This window comes from Mustela erminea, chromosome 9 (genome assembly GCF_009829155.1).
Source record: "Mustela erminea isolate mMusErm1 chromosome 9, mMusErm1.Pri, whole genome shotgun sequence".
Classification (NCBI taxonomy): Eukaryota; Metazoa; Chordata; class Mammalia; order Carnivora; family Mustelidae; genus Mustela; species Mustela erminea.
The window spans coordinates 12,931,727-12,949,899 of record NC_045622.1 but is presented as its reverse complement, the minus strand read 5'-3'; the positions used below and the strand labels follow the sequence as shown (position 1 = coordinate 12,949,899).

General features: G+C 46.6%; 1 non-coding gene and 1 pseudogene across 1 annotated transcript; both read right to left on the bottom strand.

Moving 5' to 3' along the window:
• Positions 1–13,914: 13,914 nt before the first annotated feature.
• Positions 13,915–14,063, bottom strand: LOC116600511 (annotated as a pseudogene).
• A 2,074-nt stretch (positions 14,064–16,137) lies between these two features.
• Positions 16,138–16,244, bottom strand: LOC116600406. The gene has a single exon (XR_004289620.1). It is a non-coding gene; the product is annotated as a U6 spliceosomal RNA (small nuclear RNA).
• Between the last annotated feature and the right edge of the window lie 1,929 nt (positions 16,245–18,173).

Genomic DNA, 18,173 nt, shown 5'->3' with positions numbered 1-18,173 from the left:
TTCGGAGGTGGGACAAATCTCCATCCTTCCGTGATAGGGCTCAGTTGTCCTTGTTTCTAAAGCGAGGGATGGATCACGGAGCGACTTTCGTGTAGAATTATTTGCCCCTTCCTTCCAGGTGGAAGGACTGACGTATCTCTCACCTTCACCTGCCGGTCATTTTTTCTCAGGATACCATGTTGCTTTGTCTTGGTGGAGACGGGGGTCTCTCACCTATGAGGCAGGCAAGGTGTGTCGTGTTGCAAACACCCAGCATTGGCGCAGGTCCCTGGGGAATGCCCGAGTGATGACCCATCAGAGAGCCTTCCCTGGAAGCGGAGTTTCCTGTGCTTGATGGCTCTGGGGGCACAGGACCCGCTGGGCAGTGATGAGTTCTGCGAGGAGGCCAGGAGCTGCGGCTGCCTTACGTGGGGGCCGGGAATTTAAAACGAGAGCGGTTTCCTCAGACTGGTGCCTGGAATCCAGCCCTGGAAGGGCTCCAGTCGGGGGCCAACTACCGGGGGCAAGGTGGTGCCCATCCCACAACCCCTCAAGGGAACAGTCTGATGCCTACCAGGGAACACACAGCAGGTTCATCAGCATTAAACGAATGCCTTTGGAGGGCAAATTCAATGTCACTAATATTTTTGAGTTTGGTAATTGGTGATGATCTCAGGAGGGAGCCAGCCGGGCGGTGTCAGGTTCACCGTCACTACTTTTAGAGACAGAGGCCACGAGTTTTGGAAACATACTTCAGGGTCTCAGTCCCGGCTCTTGTATTTACCACCTGTGTGATCTCCGGTCTCTCTGATCCTCCAATTCTTCTTTCTAAAATGGGTACAGTGTCAGCACCTGCGTACGGTAAGGGCGAGTCCTGCTTCCTCCCAGCTGAGAGGAATCTTCCAGGCTGGTGTAGGGATCCAAGGTGATGGGGGTAATGCTTCCAGCACCTGGCAAAGTACTTAGCAGATGGCTGGGTTCAGTGGCTTTTTTTTTTTTTTTTTTTACTTTTTGGAAAAAGGCAGAGTTTGCAGACCTTATTTTAAATGTAGCTACCAAAAAAGACCACCTCCTCCATGAAGTCTCCTTGGCCACCCGAGCCCTACTCCTCCATCCTTCCCAGCTCCTTGCTTCTCCGTAGGTCCCAGGGCTTGGTGGTATATTCCTGGGAGGCCAACTCCTGTGTGTGTGTGGGGTGGGGTGAGGTGGGGGTGGGGAGCATGTGTCCCCAGTTGTTGGGCACTTACAGAATGTGGAGAATGTTTGCTGATTGCTGGGCTGCTGGGAAGGTGGGGGTGGGGATGGGAGTGTGAAGCCTGGTCTGGTGGCCTTGGAAGCCAAGGGAGAATCCAGGCTGGCTGTAAGGTAGGGAATGGGGAGGGGCCTGACTTGGACCCCCATCACCATTTGGGGGCTCCTACCCCCTCCTCCCTGACCTTGTTTCTCGTTGGCTCAGCCCTCCCTGTCCTGCTAACGAGCTGAGCCAGCCACTTGGCACCCACCTCTCCGATGTGCTGACTCAGTCCTGTGGCTCCCGCTTCCTCTGCCCTTGTTTGAAAATGCCAAGCTAATTGCTCTCCAGCTTCAAGCTGCCCTGGCAGGAGGCAGGGCCCCCCTTTCCTTCTCCCCTTGTACGTGCCCTGGGAGGGGGACAGGACAGTGTTCTCAAGCCTTGGGCCTGCCCTCTGTGGACAGGGCAGGGCAGGATGAGGGGACCAGGGAGAAGGGCAGAATGGGCTACCACTGTCCGTTAGGGAGAAGTGGGGAGGGGGAGGTACTCTCAGAGCCTGGTCTCCATATTTCCTAGCCCTAAGATCCAGAAGATGCTGGCCACTGCCAGGATGGCCCTGGGAGGGAGGGAGAAGGGCTGTGAGCCCTGGTGGGTGGCTTCTCAGACCTGTGCCCAGAGCTGAGGGCCAGGAGAGGGTACTGGTACCGGGAGGGAGCCCTTAGGGCTCAAACAAGTAGGTAGGCGGGGAGGAGGAGGGGGAGCCAGGGAAGGAAGGAAAGAGGGAAGGAGGGAGGGAGGAACCCAGTGTGGCGCAGAGAAGCTCCCATTGAGTTCCCACAGCACGGGCCACAGGTGCATTATGGGGGGGCGTGGGGGGGTAGGGGTGGGGGGTGGGGGGCGTGGGGGGTTGGGGAGTGGGGAGGTTGGGAGTCGTAGTATTCAACAACAAGGTAGCACCTGGTCTTACTAAACAGGGTGGACAGCAGGCTGGGAGCTGGCCAGGGTCCTGATGCCCCTCCCTCAAGCTAACTCCCTGGTTCGTGGGTCACGGGGAGGGAGGGGAGGGGAAGGAAGAGCGGGGTGTTGGTAAGTGTTCACCAACTGGAGTGAAGTGTTTCGATATTTTAACAAGTCAACTCCAGAGGGCTCCTCGTCTCTTTTGCTCACTGAAGTGTCCCAAGGGCCAAGCAGCAGCCTGACGTCCCATCGAGGTTTTAGCCTTTATTGGATGAATGAGCAGAGGTAGAGGTGGAGGTGAATGTCAGCCTGGAACCACCGGCTGAGTTGACATCAGGGTGAGGGGATGTGGTGGTAGTGAGTCGGGGAAGGTGGCCTGCGAGGGGCAGAGGGTGGGTGAGGGCAGGGTGGGGATGTGGGCCGTCCTAGGGGAGGGCAACACTAGGGACCGTTCCTTCGAGACTTTGAATTCTGGGGCACCCTTCTGGAGACTGGTCCTTGCCTGCACGCCGGCTGGCTCAGAATGCAGGTGCGGAGGGACAGGCAGGCGTCCGGAGAGCCCCTGGGGAAGGCCTGGGATGATGCACGCTAATTCAATTTTTTAAATTACTCTGACAAAGAGAGAGGAGGAAGGAAGAGACAGGATTAGAAAGGAAGCTCTAATCCCCTGGCGATGAAGCAGGCACAGACAGATGAAAGACTTCTTTCCTGGTAAGGAGGTGGGGCCCCTGGAGGTAGTGCAGTGGGTCTCCAGGTGGGTTTTGCGGCCTCAGCATCCCTGAAACGACCTGGTGAAGGGGAATGGACCCTCTTCTTTTCTTCCCCTTACTGTCCTTCTACCGGGACTGCATGGGAGGGGTAGGAGGAGAGAGGAATTAAGGGTAGAACAGGGGGCCCAGGTAGGACCCACCCACTTAGCTGTAGCTCTGCGCTTTGTTCTCCCGGGAGAGCAGATTCTGTTTATCTTCTCCTCTCTGAAAGGGGAGAGATTTTTCTGATCATCTTCCAACTTCTCAAATCGGAAGCTTTACACAGTCTTCACAGCAGGAAGAAAGAAAGAAAGAAAGGGAAGAGAGAAGGAGCCCCCGGGAGAACGGTGGGCTTCCCAAGGAAACGGGACGTCGCCTGTGGATTACAGACCCCCAAATGCACCCAGAGATCTGCATCAGGGATCCGGGGGACCGCAGTGGGCTGGACCAGGTTCAGGGCTTTCGAGGGCCCAAGAGGCCTCCCCTCCCCTCCCCGCCCCAGCTGACGGGGGCCTGCCCCGTCACGTGCTCCTGTTCTCTTCCCTTCTTGGGTCTCCAGCCAGCCCGCCGGCTTGATGAATTAGCCCCATAGATATTCCGTCGGGAAAGCAAACACATATCATATATATCTTTGACAAGTTATTATTCTCCCTTATCAGGATTCGGGTGCATCCCGCGCCCGCCATTACTCACACTGCACACCCACTCTGCCTGGGACAGGGCCCGGAGCCCGCTGCACCGCCGTGCCTGGCCAGGCCGTGCCCTGTGTCTGGGCTGTGATGTGTTCCTGTGCGTGTGCGTGTGAGTGTGCGTGTGCGTGTGAGTGTGTATGGAGAGCGCCCACCCTGCCCTGGGCAGGAGCCATCCCTGCCCCTTTCTGGCCCAATGGCCTGCCTGCCGCCATTCCCCAAGCAGAGTGCTGCCCCAAATGAACCTGAGCCTTCAGTTTTCTCGCCAATACCAGAGCCAGAAGTGTGGTCCTAAGGAATGCTATGGTTTGGGCTTCACTCATGTCCACTTTGTGGGGCTAGGGCTGGGGACCCCCCACCCCCTTTGCTGCTGGGCGCCCTCCCCCCGACCTGCTGGCAGGACAGACTGCTCTGCACCACCCCCCCAGTCCCCGAGCTTCTTAGAGCCCAACGCACCCAGAGCTGACCCCTCGGGGCCCCTGAGATGGCCAAGACCCAGTGGCAGACAAGGCCTGGAGAGACCGTGGCCCTGATGAATGAGATGTAAGTGAATATTAGCGCTCTCAGCCTGGCCATCGGGTGTGATTTGTCATCTTTTCACCCAGCCCGTTCCCATTCCCCCAGAGGCAGGCTCCATATTAACAAGTTCTCTGCTTAGGAATATAAATGGGGCATTTGGAATTGCTCCTGACAGCCCGAAGGCCGCTAATGCACTCAGGCCTTGGGGCGGGTGGGAGGAGGGGACTGGGTGTGACTCCGAGGTGCCCTTGGCTGGCCAGGGAGGCCCCACACCCTGGGTGTCAGGCTGTAGCTGAGGTGGGGAAGCCCCTGCTGCCTTGACTTGGGCTCCAGTGGGGCTGGCTGGCTCTCAGACTTCCACCCCCCACCTCTCAGAGCGGAAGGGGAAGGAGAGGGGATAGTCTCCCCCTCTTTGAGGCACGGTCCTCCACCATCTCAGTGCAGAGAGGGTCACTAGAGACCATGGCTGCTGTCATCTTGAGAGCCAGCCCTTCCCCCTCAGACTCCCCAGTGTCTACACCTTCTCCATCCTGGAGTCTTTCATTTCTGGGAGCCTTCCCTTCTCTCCCCTGGGGCCAACGGCCTGGCCCTTCAGGGCACACTGGACCACGAAGAAGGCTGGGAAAGGAGGGAGGGAGCCTTGCCAAGGCCGGTGTTGCTCTGGCCGCCAGCCAAGTTCCCGGGGCTGGATGCTCGGGTGAACTTGGGGTAACCAACTGAGCGGGCTCCCATGCCTAGGCTCTGGCTGTGGGCGCGACTCCCTGTTTACTGGGGGGACGCCCAGGTATGGAGACAGACTCTTGACAAATGTTCTGGGTCCATGGAGAGAGGTACCCCTGGCATTCACTGTCACAGGTGAGGCCGGGAGCACAGCTGAGGGCGGTGCAGAGGACGGGGTCCAGAGAAGGCTTCCTGAAGGGAGTGCCTGAGTGGGCAGGGTTGGAGGGACGGCTGTGGACCTTCACTCAGGGCTCGGTCACTACCCCAGCGCAGCCTCCCTCCTGACTTCTAATGAATGCCCCATCAGCCAGGGACGGATGGGAGGCAGATGAGGGTGAAAAGGGTGAACAAGAGACTGGCTTGGTTTGCCCTTTTGGGGCCACGGTGTCAGTACTTGGGTAAAGTCTCAGGCCCGGTGCAGCCACAGTGGGCGTGCCCATCACGGGATGGTTCCGCCTTCCCTGGGAGCTCAGGGCTCGCACCAGGTCTGGATGGGCGTGGATGTGTCGGATGCGGTTAGCTTTATGGCCACTAGAGGGCAGTATCAAACCACGTTTCCCTCGTTCCTGAAGCAGAGAGCCCCAGGCAGGGATGGGAGACGGGGTGGGGGTGCCAGCGTTGGTGCCGGCTGGGGTTCCGTAGGCTGCGAATGCAGGTGTCTGTTCTGGTGCCTCTCTGAGTTGGGGCCTCCTAGTGTCTGAGCTCTTCTTCCCTAGTTAGGGAAGAAAAATATCTGAAAATTTTGAAGAAATGGGAAAAAAGCATTTTGTTTAAACATTTTAGTATCTATGATACTTATTTTAGTGCCTTTTACAAAAAAAGGGTTATGAATGTTGAAAAGTCTTTGTAGAAGACCGCGCAGCTGCCGGTCAGTATCATGGGCTTTGGGGGCCCACTCCTTGGTTGGAATCCTAGTCCTACCTCCTGATGGCTGGGTGACCTTGAACAGGTTAAATAACATCTCAGCTGCCCCGTCTGTAAAATGGGGACTGGATCCCAGGCTTACTGTAAGAACAGGCACTGTATAAGGGTTGCCCAGCCCTGCCCAGCAGAGAGTAAGTGCTCCAGGACAGCTGCTTCGTTTCCTATGACCAATAGTTACATTTGATTTATGTGGGAGAGCATAGTTCCAAAATTAAAGCAAAAACACTATTTTTCCTTCCATTAATATTTTCAAGGACTCTTTTTTCCTCCCACCGTCAATGCAATAAAGTAAAAGAACTACCAGGTTGGTGGCACAGACCCGCCATGACCAGCTCAGGCTTCTGCACCCCAGCTGTGCATCGGAAGTGGCAGCAGTTTGCAGAGGAAAACCAGTACCTGAGCCCCAGCCCCCAGAGATTCCCATTCACCTGGTCTGGGGCGTGGCCCAGGCATCAGGCTGATGAAAATGTGCCTGGGAGATTCCACAGTTCTTGCAGGGTGGAGGGCCACTGCCAGAAAGTTCTTCTCTGGTGAAGGGAGGGGCCCCTAGCCCCAACCCCAGGGCCTCATGGAGTTCTGGACAGATTTAGGAAGAGAAGCTCGGCTTCATGTGGGAAAGTCCTCTGTTCATTAGTGGGGAGGACTTGGTTCTAGTCTTGGCTGAGACTAAGGCTGAGGTTAGCCTTGTGTGGGCATTTTGGTAAGCTCCCTGCCTCGGGGCCTCAGTTTTGTCATCTGTCAGATGGGATGAGTGACAAAAGGGGTCATCTGATCAGAGGCCACAGTTAGAATGAACGTGCTCGAAAAGAGTGAAACCCAGATACCCATAAACAGATTCCTTCCTCCCTCCCTTCTTTCCTTCCTTCCTTTCATCTTTTTAAAGTAAGCTCTGTGCCCAGCATGGGGCTCCACAGCATTTTCTGTTTCTTCTCTTCCAGAGAGAGGGCCGTCATAGCCAAGTGCTGTAGACTGGAGGGGCTTAAATGACAGAAATGTATTTCTCGTGGTTCTGGAGGCTGGTAGTCCGAGCCCCAGGTGTTGGCAGGACTCCCTGTGAGAGAAGGCTCTGTTCCAGACTTCTCTCCTTGGCCTATAGATGGCCGTCTTCTCCCTGTGCCTTCACATCATCTTCCTGCAATACCTGTCTGTGTTCAAATTTCCCCGTTTTATAAGGACACCAGGCACCCTGAATTAGGGCCTGCCCTGATGATCTCACTTTAGCTTGAGTACTTTTGTAAAGACCTTATCTCCAAATAATGTCATCTTCTCAGGTGCTGGGGGCTGGGATTTTACACCGCATTTTTAGGTGATGCCAAGTCAATCACTGGGAGTGAGAGAGTGCGATTTCTTAAGTCACAAAATAGCAGCAAGAGCAGCAAACCAAAAACATTGGAAGAAGACAGATTTGAGGGGCAGAGACCAGGCTCAGCTCCCATCCCTGAGCAGCCCTCCACACATACCCCTACCTTATGCACCCTTCCCTGGGGACTGGCCTGCCCTCCCGGTCCTGGGGTATGTGGGTGTGGCAGAAGGGAAGGGGACAAAATGTGTGTGGCCCAGCTCCAAGGGGCACCAGGCACAGTGCAGTCTATGTGAGTGACACTCCCTGAGCAGAGCTCTCGCACAGTGTGGGGGTCTTGGCGGGAGGAGAGAAGAGAGGGGAAAAGGGGTCTATATCATGGTACCTTTCGGTTGCAAAGCAGGTGGGATGCTGGAGGCTTGGCCAGCTTCCATCCTGCATTCACATGGGTTGGGCAGAGGAGGAAGAGCAGGACTACTGGGCCTCATGTAATATTCAGGCCAGGCAAGTCCAGGGCCTTGTTCCTGTAAATGACAAGCACACCAGTTGCCTCCCTGCCTCCCTCCCGTCTGTGACCAGGGATTCACCAGGCAGAGGGTGGGTGTATGTGTGTGTGGGAGGGTGTAAGCCTGCTGCTGGCCAGGTGTGCATCCATATTTATGAGGGGTGAATCCTTGGGAAGCAGCCAGATGCTAAGCATGCCAGGTGATCTGTTTGGGTCAGCTGCTCCATTCCTGGCCAGCCTCTGGAAGGAGGAGATTCTGGAATGTCTGCCCAAACAGTGGTACCCTGATCTGTAGTGTTTGCTGATTTCTGTGGTGTAAACACTCCCACCATGGCTGATTTCCAGCTACCAACATGAAGTGACTGGGTTCACAAAACTCCTGAAAATTCAATACTTTGGCCCAACCCTCTTGGTATTAAAAAACAAAAAACAAAAAAACCCTCCACAACTGAGGCCCACAGGTGGAGTAACATAATATCACATAGCAAGTTGATTAGGGGCTCAGCTGGACCATGTTGCCAGACTGTACTGGAGTTTGTCTGTCTTCCTGGTGACACCATTGATAATGGGTCCTCTGTGACAATGGGGACAGGGAGGTAGGCTTGGACTAGCTATCCAAAGGTCGCTGTAATAGCTCGGTTGCCCAGGCTGTGCTGATAAGAACACCCAACATCAGAGAGCACCTTATAGTTTGCCAAGTGCCTTTTTACCCATTATCTGCAAATTTAATTTCCATGGCAACCCAGTGCGGTATATATTGTTATGTCTTACATAAGAGGAAACTGAGGCTTAGAGGGAGCAGTTGTATGATATCCAGGTCATGTGACCAGTAAGTGGCTATGCACTTACCCAAACCTAGGTCTGCTGAGATAGTCTTGGTTTCTCCTACTCCCCAGGATACCGAGACCCTGATGCCTTCCCATTAATGCAGCCTCTCCTGAGGCCCCAAAGCTGCCTGCTTATAGAAGGCCTAGAGCCAGGCAGAAGTGGGAGCCCCTGTGCCTTCCACTCTGGTATCAGCATAGCGCAGCAGATCCTTCTGTAAGTGCCAACTCTGGGGTGAGTGACTGTTGGGCAATGACCGGGGGAGGGGGGCTGACTTTTGTCCTCTACTGCTCCCTAAAGGTGGTGCCCTTTGGTGCCTAGGTGCTGCCCATGCCCATCCCATCTGTTTTCTTCTCATCCAGGACTGGAACCATCTTTGTACTTCACCTGAGGCCTTTCTAGGGTCCTCCCCACCTCCCAGCCTCAGCCTCTCCTCCCCCCTCCCCGTCACACCACACACAATATCCCAGGCCTTTCTCCCAAGGCCTTGCCTGGGACATGTGAGGAGGATATTCATATGCATGGGTCTTTGGGTTTATCGTGATTCCCTTCCTGGAAAAAGTTCCCTTCCTGATTCAAGGCAAAATACAGATGGGAGTCTCAGCCGTAGCTCTGTCTGCACCTCTCAGACCAGGCCCAGCTTCTGGAAGGGGACTGCAGCTTGTCTGGGAGTTAGACCAGTTTGGGAGGAAAAGGAAGGGAGTGAGGTAGAGAGACACAAAGATCCCATGTATTAGAGAAATAGTAAGAGCAGATAACCAGCTGATAGGTGCCAGGTACTGTGCTGAGTCCTTAGAATGACTCTGAGGGATCCCCACCTAAAGGTTGAGGAACCTGAGGTTCACTGAGTACTTTGCCCAAGATCACACACCCAGTGGGTTTGATTCAAACCCACTGTGTCTGTTCTCACCCACTACACTACCAGCCACCCTGGGTGAGGAGTAGGAAACCAGAGTGAGACAAGGAGATTGAAAGGCAAAAGAGTGAGAGATATAAGGTAGGAGGGCAGCTTGGAGTGCCACAGTGGAGGAGCAGTGCATTGTGCCAAGGAAAAAAAGTACCTGAGGAGGAGTCAGGATAGTTTTTGCCAGCAATGTCACCTTGGGCAAATCACCTAACCTCTCTGGGCCTTGGTTCATCATTTGCAAAGGAAAATAATAATCCTGCCCTGCTTGCCTCTCAGGGTGGTCCTGATGGTAATAAAAAATAGTGGATGTGGAGAGGAATCTGTGAAGATGGCAGAGTATGAAGCACAGGAATCTGTGTCCCTACTTAGAAATACATTACACTGGCAGAATCTGTGTGATGTAACTACTTCAGAATTCTAGAGTCTACTGAAGTCTGGAAACTTCCAGGAGAAGACTTGGGAAGTAAACTGTGGTTAATTTTGGTCCGTTTCAGCTCTTGACACAGTAGTGGCTCCCTGTTCTGTCCGCCAGTCTTCAGCCCCATGGAAGGCAGGTGTGCATATGCTGGAGCAGCTTGCACACAGCTTGCAGGAGCTGGGCTGGGCTTTGGACCCTGTTGTCCAAATATTAGGGATCTCTGTTCTGCAGCTTCTGATCACAGAGGTGTAGACCAAGAGGCAGCAATTATGGTTGTTACAACTTTACTTGTTACAAGCCCTGCCCACTATGGCTAAACTGACTTCTAGGACACTTAAAGAGCCAGGATACTTCCCTTCCATTCTTGATTTTTTTCTTTTTCCCTTTTTGAGAGACAGAGATTAAAAATTATGATACTTGAGGACAACTTCATGTAAAGGAAAATTAGAAAATGAACATACATCACCAAGGAAACTCACAAAAAAGACCAAAGAAGACATTCAGTTTGCATCTGAGGCTGATCCTCAGCACAGGGACAGACTACAACAATAAACAAAAACAAAAACAAACAAACAAACAAAAAATAACAAAAGTCTGGTGAACTTGGTGAAGGACAAGAATCTGATTTCCAGACTTGCTACATTATTTGTTTCAAATATTCAGTATTCAACAAGAAATCACAAGGCATACAAAGAAGTAGGAGAGTATGGCCAACTTAAAGGAAAAATAAATAAAGAGTGTCCCTAAAAAAGACTGATGGTAGATATATTAAACAAGTACTTTCAAGTAATTGTCTTAAAGACTCTCAAAGAGCTAAAGGAAATGTGGGGCAGGCGAAGAAAATGATGTATAAACAAAACGAAAGTATCAATAAAGAGATAAAAAACCTAAAAGGAAACCAAATGATATGATTTTGCAGCTGAAAATTATAATAATTAAAATGAAAAAATTCACCAGAGGGAATGAAAGGCAAATGAACAGGCAGAAGAGAGAATCAGTGAACTTCAAGACAGTGCAATGGATATGATCGAGTCTGAAGAACAGAAAGAAAAAAAGATTGAAGAAGAGTAGAGCAAGAGATCTGTGGGACATCGACAAGGAGACCGCCACCATATGTATTGTGGGAATCCCGGGAGAGGAAAGTGAGAAAGGGGCACAGAAAATATTTAAAGAAATGATGGATGAAAACTTTCCAAATTTGATGAAAGGCATGAATATAAATATCCAAGAAGATCAATGAATTCCAAATAAGATGAACTCAGAGAGACCCCCACGGAGATACATTATAAGCAAACTTCCAAAAAACAAAGAATCTGAAAAGCAACAACAAAGAAGCAAATTTCTACATACAACAGATCCTTAATAAAATTATCAGCAGATTTCTCACCAGAAATTTTGGAGGCCAGAGGCAGCGGGCTGATATGTTCAAAGTGCTAAAGGAAAAACATCTGTGAACCAAGAATCCTGTATCTGATAAAACTATCCTTCAAAATTAAGGGAGAAATTAAGACATTATAGATGAACAAAAATTGAGGGACTGCATGACCTCCAAATTTCTGCAATGCAAGAAATGCTCAAGGGAGTCTTGCAAGGTGAAATGAGGACAGTAGACAGTAACTCAAAGCCATAAAAAGAAATGAAAATCTCAATAGATATACATACATTGGCAGTTATAAAAGCTAGTATTATTGTGACAATGGCTTGTAAGTGCACTTTTTGTTTTCTCCCTGATTTAAGAGACTAATGTATTTTAAAGAATCATGAGTTCGTATTTTGGGGCACACAAGATATGAAGATGATGCAAAGGAGAGAGTTTTTGTTTTGTTGAAGTTATGCTCATATAAATTCAAATTAGAGTGTTATAACTTTAGGATGTTACATGTAATCCCTAGAATACCCACAAAGAGAATAGCTATAGAATATACACAAAAAGAAATAAAAGGAACTTAAAGATTTCATTACAAAAAATCAACCAAACACAAAAGAAGACAGTAGTGCAGGGAATGAAGGACCAAAAAAAAAAAAAAAGCTATAAAGCATATAGAAAACAAGTAACGAAGCAACAGAAGAAAGTCTTTCCATATTAATAATCACTTTAACTATGAGTTGATTAAACTTTCCAACCTAAAGACAGAGACTTTTGCAGAATGGATAAAAACACATGATCCAATCATATGCTTTCTGTCTATAAGAGACTCATTTTACATCTGAAGACACAGATAGCTTAAAAATGAAAGGATGGAAAATGATGTTCTATGCAAATAATAACCAAAAGAGAGCAGGAGTAGCTATACTATTTTCAGACAAAATTGACTTTAAATCAAAGGAGAGTACAAGAGACAAGGACATTGTATATTAACAAAAATTTTAAAACAGGAAGAAAATACAATTATAAACATTTACTCACCTAATGACAGACCATCAACATATATGAAGAAAACCGACAGAGCTGAAGTGTGAAACAGACAGTTACACAGGAAGAATTGGAGACTTAATACCCTACTCACAATAACAGATACAACAGCCAGACAGGGGGGCGTCTGGGTGGTTCAGTAGGTTAAAGCGTCTGCCTTCAGCTCAGGTCATGATCTCAGGGTCCTGGGATAGAGCTCCGTGTTGGGCTGTCTGCTCGGCAGGGAACCTGCTTCCTCCCTCTCTCTCTCTGCCTGCCTCTCTGCCTACTTGTAATCTCTGTCTGTCAAATAAATAAATAAAAATCTTAAAAAAAAAGAAGAAGAAGAAGAATCAGACAGAAGGTAACTAAGGAAATAGAGGGCTTAACAAAATGAACCCCTATCTTTAACCGACAAATACAGTATATTCTACCCGATGACAGTATATACATTCTTCTCAAGTGCACATGGGACATTTTCCAGGATATGTGATATGTTAGACCACAAATTAAGCCTAAAAAGATTTTTAAAAGACAGATATTATACAGAGTGTCTTCTCTGACCACAATGAGATGAAGTTAGAATCAATAACAGGTGAAAAACTGAAAATTTTATGAAATTGTGGAAATTAAATAAAGTTTTAAACATCCAGTGAATCAAAGAATAAATCACAAGGGAAACTAGAAAATACTTAGAGATGAATGCATAAAAAAGCAACGCACCCAAACTTGTAGGATACAGCAAAAAGAATGCTAAGGGGGAAATTTATAGCTATAAATGCTTACATTAAAAAAAAAGAAATATCTCAAATCAGCAACCTAACTTTACAACTTAAGGAGCTAGCAAAAGAACAAACTAAATCCAAAGTGCAGAAGGAAAGAAATAATAAAGATCAGAGCAGAAATAAATGAAAGAGAAGAGAAAAACAATAGAAAATAATCAATGAATCCAAAAGTTGGTTCTTTGAAAAAGTCAACATAACTGGCAAACTTTTAGCTAGATGGACTGAGAAAAAAGAGATTCAAATTCTTAAAATTAGAAATGAAAGTGGGAATTACCAGAGAATGCTATCAACAGTTGCGTACCAACACTGGATAGCCTAGATGAAATGGAAAAAAGTCCTAGAAGCACAAAGCCTACCAAGACTGACTCAAAATGTATCAGACCCAAGTGTAAGACCTAAAACAATAAAACTGGTCGAAGGAAATATAGGAGAAATTTTCATGACTCTGGATTTGGCAATAATGTCTTGAATGTGACACCAAAGGGACAGGAGACAAAAGAAAAAATAGACAATTGGAAGTAATGAAAATTAAAAATTTGTGCACCAGAAGACACCATCAACAGAGTAAAAAGGCAGCCCACAGAATGGGAGAAAAATTTTGCCAATCATATATCTGATAAAGGATTACTATCTAGATTTTCTAGAAAATTCCTAAACCTCAACAACAAAGAAGAACCTGCTTCAAAATTAGGTAAAGGACTTGAATGGACATTTCTCCAGGGAAGATACATAAATAACTAATAAGCCCGTGAAAAGATGCTCAGTTGCACTAACCATCAAGGGCAATTCGTATCAAAACTACAGTGAGACACCCCCCCCCATTAGGATGACTACTATAAAAAATGAAAGAGAAACAAAAAGAAAAAGAAAACAACATATTGACAAGGATGCAGAGAAATTGGGACTCTTGTGCACTGCTGGTGGGAATGTGAAACTGTATAGCCATTGACTGCAGAAGAGTATAACAGTGTCTCAAAAAATAAAAAATAGGTTTACCATATGATCCGCAATTCCACCTCTGGATATACATCCAGAAGAATTGAAAGCAGGGTCTGGAAGAGACTTCGTTTCCTGCCTCCTCCTCAAGGTTTTGGATACTCTCTACACGTTCAGAGAAACTTGTCTAGTAACAAACTATAGAAATGACTTGAAATTGTGGTCTTTGGAAGGGATGTTTTGTGTACCTGTGTTCATAGCAGCGTTGTTTACAATAGTTAAAACATAGAAGCAACTCATATATCCTTCAGCAGATGAATGGGTTACTGAAATGTGACATATACACACATGGAATATTATTCAGCTTTAAAAAGGAAGGAAATTCATTGATGTGCTACAACATAGACGTTCTTTGGAGACCCTGTGCTAAGTAAAACAAGCCAGTCACAAAAAGATAAATACTGCATAATTTCACTTACATGAAATACTTAGAGTTGTCAAAATCATAGAGACAGTAGAACGGTGGTTGCCAGGGACTGGAGAAAAGGGAGCGTGTGTGTTTAATGGGTATTAGAGTTTCTGTTTTACAAGATAGAGTTATGGGGAAAAGTTGCACAACATTATCAATGTATTTAGTACCACTGAACTGTACCCTTAAAATTGGTTAAGATGGTTAAATTTTGTATTATGCGTATTTTACTACAACAAGAAAATGGAATCACTTCTTGGTTTTTTGGCTAAGATCAAGTGCAACAAAAAAAATTTGAGGGGCGCCTGGGTGGCTCAGTGAGTTAAAGCCTCTACCTTCGGCTCAGGTCATGATCCCAGGTTCCTGGGATCGAGCCCCACATCGGGCTCTCTGTTCAGCAGGGAGCCTGCTTCTTCCCTCTCTCTTTGCCTGCCTCTCTGCCTGCTTGTGATCTCTGTCTGTCGGATAAATAAATAAAGTCTTCAAAAAATTTTTTGAAAAAAAAAGAAAAAATGGGTGTAATTGCATTTGCTCACCCAGTAAAATACACTGACCATCCACCTTCTGCCAGGCACTGGGAATTAGAATGAGCAACTCAGACATTTTCCCAGTTTCTCACAAGGCTTCCAATCTAGAGGGTGTTACAGGCTTAGTGTCAAGTTCAGGTAGTGACGAGAGTCAAAGGAGAAGCCCTTGATCCAGTTTAAGTGTCAGGAAATTCTTCCTGGAACTAGTGGCAGTGAGCTGAGGCAGGACAATAAGTAAGAGTTGGTTATACCAAGGATTTGGATTGGGGAAGAGGGAAGGTGTTCCAGGAGGAGCACGGAGGGACGGAATGTAGTTGGACTCAGCTGTATAAAGATACCCTTACTTTAATTTGCTTAAAACATGTGTTGGTCAAATCTTAAAGTTGGCCTTGAGCTCTACCATATAGATTTTGTGTCTCAAACTATTTCCCTAACCCAAAGTAGTAATGATTTTTTCCTCTGTGTTCTTCTAGAATATTACAGATTTAGTTCTATATTTAGGTTTATGATTCATTTCAAATTAACTTTTTTTTTCTTGAAGATTTTATTTATTTGAGAGAGAGAGAGAGCATGAGCAGGGGAAGGAGCAGAGGGAGAGGGACAAGCAGACTCTCCGCTGAGCAGGGATCCAGACGCCGGGCTCCATCCCAGGACCCTGAGATCATGACCTGAGCTAAAGGCAGAGGCTTAACCCACTGAACCACCCAGGCGCCCCAGATTCACTTCTTTATATGGCGTAAGATATACGCGGAGGTCCGTCCTTCCTTCCTTTGTTTGCTCTTTCATTTTTTTCCTCCTTCCTCCCTCTTGCCCTTTCCCCCCATCTTCCCACCTTAGTATCCAACTGTCCAGCATAATTCATTGAAAAAACTTACGTTTTCCCACTGAATTGCCGCAGTACCTTTGTCAGAATCAGTTGCCCGTATGTTGGGTGTATCTCTGACTCTTCTGTTCCACTGATCTGTGTATCTTTCCTTACCCCAATACCACACTGACAACGATCGATTACCGTAACTTTGTACTAGGTCTTGAAATCAAGTAGTGTCAGTACCCCACCTTTCCCCTCCCCTTTATTCCAGATTTTCTGCATTTCTTTTAGAATTAAATAAGTGGTTTCTTAAAAGATCCTACTGGCCTTTTGATTAGGTATGCACTGAGAATCTAGAGATCATTTCGGGGATAATTAACATCTTAACAGTATTGAATATTCTGATCCTTGCATCTTTCTATTTATTTGGACTCGCATGAATTCTCTCAGCAACGTTACAGTTTTCAGCGTGTTAAGTCTTATACACATATATTTTTTTTAAATATGGAAGCTTCATGAATTTGTGTGTTATCCTTGCGCAGGGGCCATGCTAATCTTCTCTGTATCATTCCAAGTTTAGTATATGTGCTGCCGAAGCGAGCTCTAGGTCTTATACATATTTTGTTAAATTTATCCCTGAGGATTGTTTTTTTTAAAAAAATATTTTATTTATTTATTTGACAGAAAGAGAGAGATCACAAGTAGGCAGAGAGGCAGGCAGAGAGAGGAAGGGAAGCAGGCTCCCCGCTGAGCAGAGAGCCGGATGCGGGACTCCATCCCAGGACCCTGAGATCATGACTTGAGCTGAAGGGAGAGACTTTAACCCACTGAGCCACCCAGGCGCCCCTCTGAGGATCATTTTTTATACTATTTTTCAGTTTCATTTTCCAGTTGTTTGTTGCTAATATGTAGAAATACAATTATTCAAAAAATACATTGGCCTTCTATCATGTCTTTGTTAACCTCATTTGTTAGTTCTAGTAGATTCTTTTGAATTTTTCTACAGAGATCATCTTGTTGATAAAGACAGTTTTATCATTTATTTCAAATCTGAGTGCCTCTTATTCCTTTTTGTTGTCTTACTGCGCTGGCTAGGACTGCCTGTGTAATGTTGAGTAGAAGTGCTGAGAGTTGACATCCTTACTGTGTTCCTGACTTTAACAGGAAATCATTCAGTCTTTCACCACTAAGTATGATGTTAGCTGCAGGGGTTTAAGGTGCCCTTCTTTGGATTAAGGAAGTTTTCTTGTATTTCTAATGCATGAGGGTTTATAAAAATTACAAATAGATGTTAAATTTTGTTACGATGATCATACATTGCTTTTTTTTTTAGTTTCTTAATATGGTGAATTGCATTGATCTATTAGTTTCTGTTTCATCTATTTTGAGGTTCTGTTAATCGGTGCACACATATTTAGGATTGTTAGTTCTCTGGGTAATTCAGCTCTGTATCATTATGAAATGTCTCTCTTTATTCTGATAATATCCCTTGTTCTGGAAACTACTTTGGTATTAATAGAGCCGTCTTCAGCTTTCTTTTGAATAATGTTTACATGGTATACCTATTTCTATCTGTTTTCTTTTAATTTAGCTGTGCTTTTATGCTTTAAGTGTTGGGTGTTGCTTTTTAATTTAGTTTAATGATCTGTCTTTTAATTTGGGTGTATAGACTATTAGCATTTAATATAATTATCAGCAGGCTTGGTTTTAAATCTATATCCTATTTGTTTTGTTTTTAATATCTGTTATTCCTACTTTTCTTTTTCTGGATTGAGTTTTTAAAATATAATTAATTTTATCTGTACTATTGAAAGCCATTGCTTTTAATTCCCATACTATTCCTAGGGAACATAACGAGAGCCTAATCTAGCAACATCCCTTTTCGAGAATAGGACTCTCAGAATGTCTTCCCAGCAGGATTTCAGAATTGCTATGGACTAGTGTCTTCTGTCTATTTTCATTCTTTTTCTTTCTGAAAGGGACCAGCTGTTGTGGTTATCCTATCTCTGTTCCACCACTGTAGATTGAGTGCATGGGGCATAAAACACATTTTTACTATATATGTCTCCAGATTAAGAGGAGAGCCACATCTGGATCTAATGGACACACAATGATATATCATCCAGGGATATGAAACTCTGTGTTTATTGCTATGACTAGATGGAACTTTTGGGTTGTTGCCTTTGAGGAGAGGATGCATATATTGTGTGGTGAGGAGACCAAGACACACGTTTTTAGTGACTAAAGGATGGATTGGTGATTATATATATCTGGGTCTTTCTGGGTACAGGGTAAGTTTGGACTTCTTTAACTCTTTGAAGTTGGGAAAGTTCTTGTAACTATGATGAAAAAAATGTGAGCAGAAGTGATGTCTGTCACTTTGTGATAGAATTTTTTGAAGAGCTGCTCACTGATTTTCTTTTCTCTTTTTTTCTCTTCTTTTCTCCAATGGAAATGGGTGTAGAATCTAACAACTGAGGTACCTGCTGAGCTGAGATGCACAGCTAACATCCAAGATTTTGGAGTTGTTTGT